A 7,740-nucleotide genomic window follows, 5' to 3' on the forward strand; every position below is an offset into this window, starting at 1 on the left:
ATTGATCAATAGAACGGCTTGCTTTCAGAGGTTGTGGGTGCTCCATCACTGGATGTCTTCAAAAATAGACTGGACAGCCATTTATAAGGTCTACAGCCTTGAGCAGGGGGTTGGACTAGAAGACCTCCAAGGTGCCTTCCAACTGTTTTATTCTGTAAGGGCCACCAAAGGCTAGGCCAGGGGTCTTCAAAGTTGGCCCTTGGTTGACTTCATCTCCCAGAATTCCTCAGCCAGGCACGCGTGCCTGGCTGAGGAATTCTGGGAGTTGAAGTCCACAAGTCATCCAAGGGCCAAGTTTGAAGACCCCTGGTCTGGATCCAAGCCCACAGTTTCATCAAAATGGCCGTCTGAGGGATTCTGGGAGTTGAAGTCCACCAGTCATAAAAGTTTGAAGACCCCTGGGCTGGACAAAAGACACCATCATTGCTGCCCAGCTGGTCACTCCAGGCCAGCTGTGGCATGCCGGATAGCTACGTCCACCATCTCCTCCGCTCCCTCAGGCTTCCCTCCATCTCAAGGAAGCTGACACGGACTGCAATTCACCCTCCTGGATCCATGTTCTTTACAAATACAGACACACAAGCCACCATCGCCACCCCTGTCCGCTTTGGGACACAGGCCTTTTGGACCACTCTTGGACTTTGGCCGAGAGAACGAATGGGCTACTTAGAGAGGTGAGGAAAGGCAAGCCAGGCATCGTCCAGGACCTTTTGATCTTGAGATCAACCAGGTTTGCTTGTCTGAATGCATCAACTCCGGAAGGAAAGATGGACGGCAAGGGGCACCCCGCTCTCCCCCACCCCAAGAGACAGGAACATCCAGATCGACTGTAGAGAAACCTGGGGGGGTCCTGCTCCCCTCAAATTGGCACCCACCGGATGTATTGGAGGACCATCCCCAGCCAGGTGGAGATTCTACACGTGGTAGAAAATCGAGGGGGCACCGCTGCCCCAAAGAATGCCAGGATGTGATAAGGAAGAGGAAGAAGAGAATCCAGCATGACACGGTGGTGACATCACAGTGGCAGGCTGGGAGGAGGGTGGCGGCCGGGACCCCCCCACCCTGGAGCACTTTGCGGGTGCTGAGGCTTCCTGGCCGTCCCCCATGGCCCACTCGGGGCGCGCCAGGGGTCCTCAGTCCCCCGGCCGGTTCAAGAGCAGGCGAGAGCAGCCGGGAGCCCCCGTGGGCGGACATCTTTCCTACTGTGCTGAGGAAGACGAGGAGTGGGAGACGGATCCAGACTTCACCCATGAGGCCAGCCGGCCGTGGAGGGAGCGCGAGATTTCGACCGCCTCCATCATTTCTGGTAGGTGGGCACACTTCTGCCCCAGGTGCCGCTTGCTTTCGGGCGTCCATAGGCCTTGATTTGGGGGCGTGGAAGGAGGTCACGGCAGCTGCCCCTCCCAGGCTGGGCTCAGAAGCCAAGCAAGCACGACAGCCCTTCGAGGTAGGATTCCGAAGTCACGCAGGTGGGCTTCTCTCCTCCCTCCGAGCAAACTAAGGAGAGACTTGTCTCAGACTTTATCCAGGTTACTTCCTGCTTTGGGCTCCTTCATCTTCTATCGGCAGTGATTCACTTAACGACCGTGGCAAAAATAGTCATTAAGCAAGGCACACCTCAGGGAACAACTGCCTCACTTAGCAATGGAAATTGTGTTCCCAGTTATGGTGGTTAAGTCAAGAATGAGCTGAAATGACTATTTTTGTTCCAATGACCCAACTAGGTAACATCGTCAGTGATGTTTCCTTCCTTCTGTCATGTTTCTGACTAATGAAACACTTCAAAGAACTTTCAGGCATTGTTTAACCTAAAAAGCCTTTATTAGTGTAAAGGAGTGTCAGCACGGCATGGTGAATGCCAAGATCTGAATTTCCCTTCCTTCGCACATAACATTGACACCTTCCTTCCTTCCTTCCTTCCTTCCTTCCTTCCTTCCTTCCTTCCTTCCTTCCTTCCTTCCTTCCTTCCTTCCCTCCCTCCCTCCCCTTGGTGATCTCTGAGCTTGGTTGTTTTCTTGGAGATGTTTCATGACCTAACTAGGTAATATCATCAGTGATGTCTCCTTCCTTCCTTCCTTCCTTCCTTCCTTCCTTCCTTCCTTCCTTCCTTCCCTCTCTCCCTCCCTCCCTCCCTCCCTTCCCTTGGTGCCCTCTCAGCTTGGTTGTTTTCTTGCTGACCTTTCATTAACCAAAGAGGTAACATCACCAGTGCTAAGATGATAAGATGGCCCCCACTTTGACCCTCTTCCATACAGGCCTGAGGACCTGGTTTGACCGGTGCATTGCAGACCCCAGAGTGATATGGAGCCCATTAAGTGATGGGTTGTGTTGCCAGAGCTGGGTGTGGGGGGATTAATGGGTTTTATATTCGGAGCTCTATTTTTGCCAAGAGTCATCCTGAATTAGTTGGTTGGCCATACAAATTTCCTTAATAAATAAAGGAGGCAAATCACAGCAAGAGCTTCCAGGAAGAACATTTGATGGATCCTAGGCCAAGCTGCCCCCTTTGGGACCATCTTTCCCAGCTGGAACAGCAGCCCAAAACATCTGGGGAACCCTGAGCAGCAATGGCCACCCCATGCAAAGAAGATCACGCAAATGACATTCGATCTCTGATTGGCTTGCTTTTAGATCTCTCCAGATCCATCCGAGACCTCAGCTTTGGGAACTCAAGCCCATGGGGCACCAAGGACGGTGCTGGTCCCCACAGCCACCACTTGGTTTATCGAGATCCGGGTGGGAAGCACGAGAAGGTGGCCCAGGCTCACCAACCACCCCACTGCCCTCAGGTGCATTCTTCGCCCAGCCTGGGCATTGAGAGGTCCTCCCTCTTCAACCGCAACGCTGCGGAAAAGCTGGACAACTTCTTCTCAGAAAAGCTCAAAGCTTGGGCCAGCGATACCGCCCACCTCTCGGACACGGAGGGTGGCCAGGAAGAGCCCCCCAGCTCCAACACGGCCTGGAGGGCTGCCCGGAACGGACCCGCCAGTCACCAGCAAGGAGCTGGCAGGCAGAATCACAAATGGGCAGCCCATGGAAACATGGTGGCGGATCCGGCCGATAGTTCTCGTGGCAATTATGACCCCGGCCACAAGCACTGGCTAAGATGCCCTGGGCACAGGGCGGTGGGCAAAGGCCAGGCTTCGGATGGCCTATCCCGCCAGCAGGAGGGTAGCCGGCTCTCCACGAGCATCAGCAGCTCGGCCAGGATCCTTCCCCGGTGCCGCATCAGCCACGTTCAGCGCTGCAGAGCTTGCCAAGCTTTTAATCAGGACAAGCCGGTGGACAAGGGGAGCACCTGGGCCCCACTGCAGGAGAAGGAGGCAGGCAGCACCAGCCTTTCCCCCCCAAAGGAGAGGGCGCAGTCGCCTTGCCAGCCACAGGTCCCCGACCGAATCGCCAAGGTGCAGCGGTGGCTGGAGCAAACGCCGCTGGATCACCCGCCGGCCTCCCTTCGCCGGCACGAGAAGCACAGAACCCCCAACCGGGCAGGACCAGAGTCACGGGGGCAATGGCCTGCCTACGGCTGCCCAGCGCAGAGGCAAGGAAAGACCTGGGGCCGGGCCCCGGAGGCTGCTGGAGACCACCAGAATCGGGGGGTCCCTGCTGAGGCCAGACGCCCGAGGAAAAGCCGCCACGAAGAAAGTCCCAAGCATCTGGTGAGGGGTAGCATCGCTTCAGAGAAAACAAGGGGCGGGATGTGTTGACCATGTGACGGTACTGTTTGCGTGGAAGCAACTCCAGAGTGGGAGGGGGGCTTCCTCTCATGGAGGGGGGCAGACCTCTAGGTCAGTGGTGGCGAACCTGTGGCACGCGTGCCAGTGGCGGCACTCAGAGCCCTCTCTGATGGCACGCGTGCCACCACCGCTAGCAGCAAGCCGCCACTGCAGCCCGGAGGAAGAGCCCCGCCCAGCACAAAGGAGGCGAAGTGGCCGACTAGCAAGCTTGAGTAGAGGTAGTAGAGCAGAGGTCACCGACCATTGTCGATTGGTGGACTGGAAGAAAAGGGAGGGGGAAGCATTTTACATGCATGCATGCGCGCACAGGGCCACGAGCACGCACACGCTGCAAATGGGGCGGAGCTAGTGCCTGAGTGATACTCACTAGAACTACCCCATTCTTGCGCGGTGCAGCACCTTGTATCTGCACCCCACGGCGCGGTGATGGCCGTTTTTGTGCCTTGCAGCACGGTGGCCCATTTTTGTGCCCCTGTTTTTTGCGTGCCAGAGGCAGCACTCAGAGGCGTCTCCCTGCCCCCCCTCCCAAGGGCACCACAATGCTGATGCAGCCCTGACACTTTGCGATAAATAAGTGATTTTGGGTTGCAGTTTGGGCACTCGGTCTCTAAAAGGTTTGCCATCACTGCTCTAGGTAGGGGAGGTAGGGGGGCGTTCTTGGCTCCAGGGGTCCCTGCAGCAAATGGTGGCTGATGTCCAAACACAGGTGGTCCTTGGCTTCCAACAGTTCATTTAATGACCGTTCAAAGTTACAACGGCACTGATAAAAGTGACCTATGACTTATGACCGTTGCAGCCTCCCCTTTTGGTCACGTGATCAGAATTCAGACACTTGGCCACTGACTCATATTTATGACGGTCGCAGTGTCCCGGGGTCACGCGATCCCCTTTTGCGACCTTCTGACTAGCGGTCAGTGGGGCAAGCCAGAGTCGCTTAACGACCGTGTGACTCGCTTAACGACTGCAGCGACTCACTTAACAACGGTGGCAGGAAAGGTCGTAAAACGGGGCAAAACTCATTGAACCACTGCCTCGCTTACCAAAAGAACTGTTGGGTTCAATTATGGCTGTAACTTGAGGACTCCCTGTACGAGACTCCCAGGCAGTGTCGGAAAGGATCGGCCCCCTGTGGCTGCCAAGAAAGCCAGGGTAGTGGTGCCCCCGTGCGGGGACCGGGAGTTGGGTTCAGCCGCCAAGACCCCTGAATTAACAGGCGCTCCGAAACGCCATCCTAAGGGGAGGGAGGGCATCGTGGGGGGGGGGCACACAGCTCCCCCAGCATTTACAAGCCCCACTGCAGCGTCCTGCAATCTCTCCTCCTTTCCTCCCCCCCTGCAGCCGGCCGCACGCATCCTTCGCTGCGAGGACACCAGCACTTCCCCGGCCACCTGCTCCTGCCTCTTCTGCGAACGGCAGCGGCCCCGCGCCCAGCTGGTGTCCGGCAAGGAAGGGCCGGACCTCTCTGCGGAACAGGTGGCCGCCCGTCTGCAGGCAGAGAACCGGGTGCCCCGCATCGTGGAGGCCTTCGAGCGACGGTCCCTGCGGGAAGCCAAGATCGCCGAGCGGGAGAAGGCGCTCCACGACGCCCTGCAACAGGGCCTGGAGAGGAAGCGCCGGGCGCCCATGAGTCAGAGGGAGCCCAGGCAGGCGACCCCGGCCAGTGGCCCCCCAACAGCACAAGCCTCGCAGGAGAAGAAGCAGGAGGAGCCTCCCCGACACAGGAAGGAGGGGGAGGCGGTGGGAAAGCAACCCAGTTTCCTGGACAGGCTGCGAAGACGGAGATAGCCTCGGGCGAAGGGAGTCACACCAGGGCACCTCACAAGGTGTGTGCAGGAGAGTCTCTGCCTCGCAGCCAGCAGGAAGCTGCCACCGACGGAGCAGCACGGGCTGGTCCTTTGCAAGGGGCAGAAGGGCCAACGGGGCGGGGTCCCCAGGCCCACCTTTACCAGCCCTCCCAACTTTGATGGCCGTGTTGGGTTGCAGTCGCAGCCCACCACAGGGTGGGCAAAGGGGGAGAGCAGCACACGGGCCAGGTGTGCTGGCCTGCGGTGGGGACAGCTGGTGTTTGGGGGTTCTGTGGGACGAGTGGCAGCAGCTGGCACCTGGGGGCCCCTGGCTGGAAGTAGAAGCGCCCCTCCCCACAGATCTGCTTCTGAGCAGGAGGAGGTCACAAAGGGGGGACGTCTGAGCTGGCAGGAAGCCCTGGCCGAGCTCTGCAAAATGGATCTTCTCAAGGAACAAAGAGTTGGCTTCATGGTAGTCTGAGGAATAAATCTTGGTTATGATCCAGCCCGCAGTGACTAATTCCAAAGATGAGTTACGTATTGGGAATAAAACATGTTTCCTGATGAGGGTTCTTGGGTGCTCTCAGCAAATCCCACAAGCACTGATGATGTTCCCTAGTTGGGTCATGAGACGTCTGCAAGAAAACCACCAGGCTCAGAGAGCACCAAGAATGCCACACCACTCCTCCTCCTCCTCCTCCTCCTCCTCCTCCTCTCTGTAAACCCCACTCCCTTCTAGCACTGATGCTGTTCCCTAGTTGGGTCATGAAACATCTGCAAGAAAACCACCCAGCTCAGAGGGTACCAAGGACTCCACAGTCCGTCCTTCCTTCCTTCCTTCCTTCCTTCCTTCCTTCCTTCCTTCCTTCCTTCCTTCCTTCCTCCCCCCTCCTCCTCCCTTCTAGCACTGATGATGTTACCTAGTTGGGTCATGAAACATCTGCAAAAAAAACCCGCCAGGCTCAGAGAGTACCAAGGACACCTCATTTCAATCTTTCAATATTCTTTGTTGATGTTTCCTGACCTTGCCGGATACGCGCCTCCCTGGGGGGGATCTGGCTCCCGGGTTTGGGAAAGGGGTACATACTCCTTGACATACAACAAGGCTCCCCAACCCCCAGGCTGCAGCCCATTCAAAACCAGGCCGCAGAAGCAGCAGGCAAGCACGCATGTGTGTATGTTCAGCTGCACTTCTGTACACAGCAGGCAGGCGAGCACAGGTGCACAGCTCCATTTGTGGCAAGCGGTGTGCATGTGTACAAAACCATCCCCTCCCCCCCAAGCCGGAACGATTGGGGACCGCTGACATACAACTATAATAGAGTCTGCCCAGTGCACTCGTCTATGTCGTGGATGGGGGTAAAATGGGTCTTTAAGACAGTGGTTCTCAACCTTTTTAATGCAGCGACCCCCAACCGGTCGTAAGTCGAGGACTACTCAACCGGTTGTAAGTCGAGGACTACTCAACTGGTGCAGCACCGTTTGCAGAATGGGACTTTTGGCGGGCTCAGCAGGGCAGAGACAGCCTGGACAATTCCTATTGGCTTTGGAAAGCCAATAGAATTAGAGTATAAATATAAATATACATTGCTTATTGGTGTACACCGCTTAGAGAGTACTTGCACTTAAAGCGGTATATAAGTCTCATAAATAAATAAATAAATAAAGAGAATAAAAGGGAGTAGCACAGCTAAGGAAAAGGGGGAAAAAATGGCGGACTACGTTGTTTGGCGACCCCTGTGAAATGGTCGTTCGACCCCAAATGGGGTCCCGACCCACAGGTTAAGAACCACTGCTTTAAGAGAACACCACAGTTATAAAACGAACACCCCAGTAGTTAAATGAACGCAAACCCTTGGTTCGTTGTGGTGCCCTTTTGCAGAAAACCAGTAAGAACTTCCACTTTCCAGCAAAACTGCTATATAGGTCAAAAGCCCCCATCTTTTGGGCACCAGGGACCGGTTCCGTGGAGAGGTTTTTCCATGGACTAGAGGGTGTGTGGTTTTGTGTTCTGCCTGCATCCCGCGGATGGGGCTTTGCTTGTTTGCGTGTCCTGATTGCTGGCATGCCGCGGCCTGGGTACCACTCCACGGACCGGGGGTTGGGGACCCCTGATATAGGTGGTCCTCAAATTACAGCCATTCTTTTAGTGACCTTTGAGGTTACAACAGCACTCGGACCAATTTTCACACTTACAACCGTCGCAACATCCCCCGGGG

Source organism: Crotalus tigris, unplaced genomic scaffold (genome assembly GCF_016545835.1).
Source record: "Crotalus tigris isolate CLP2741 ecotype Arizona unplaced genomic scaffold, ASM1654583v1 scf7180000024426.592134, whole genome shotgun sequence".
NCBI classification, from domain to species: domain Eukaryota; kingdom Metazoa; phylum Chordata; class Lepidosauria; order Squamata; family Viperidae; genus Crotalus; species Crotalus tigris.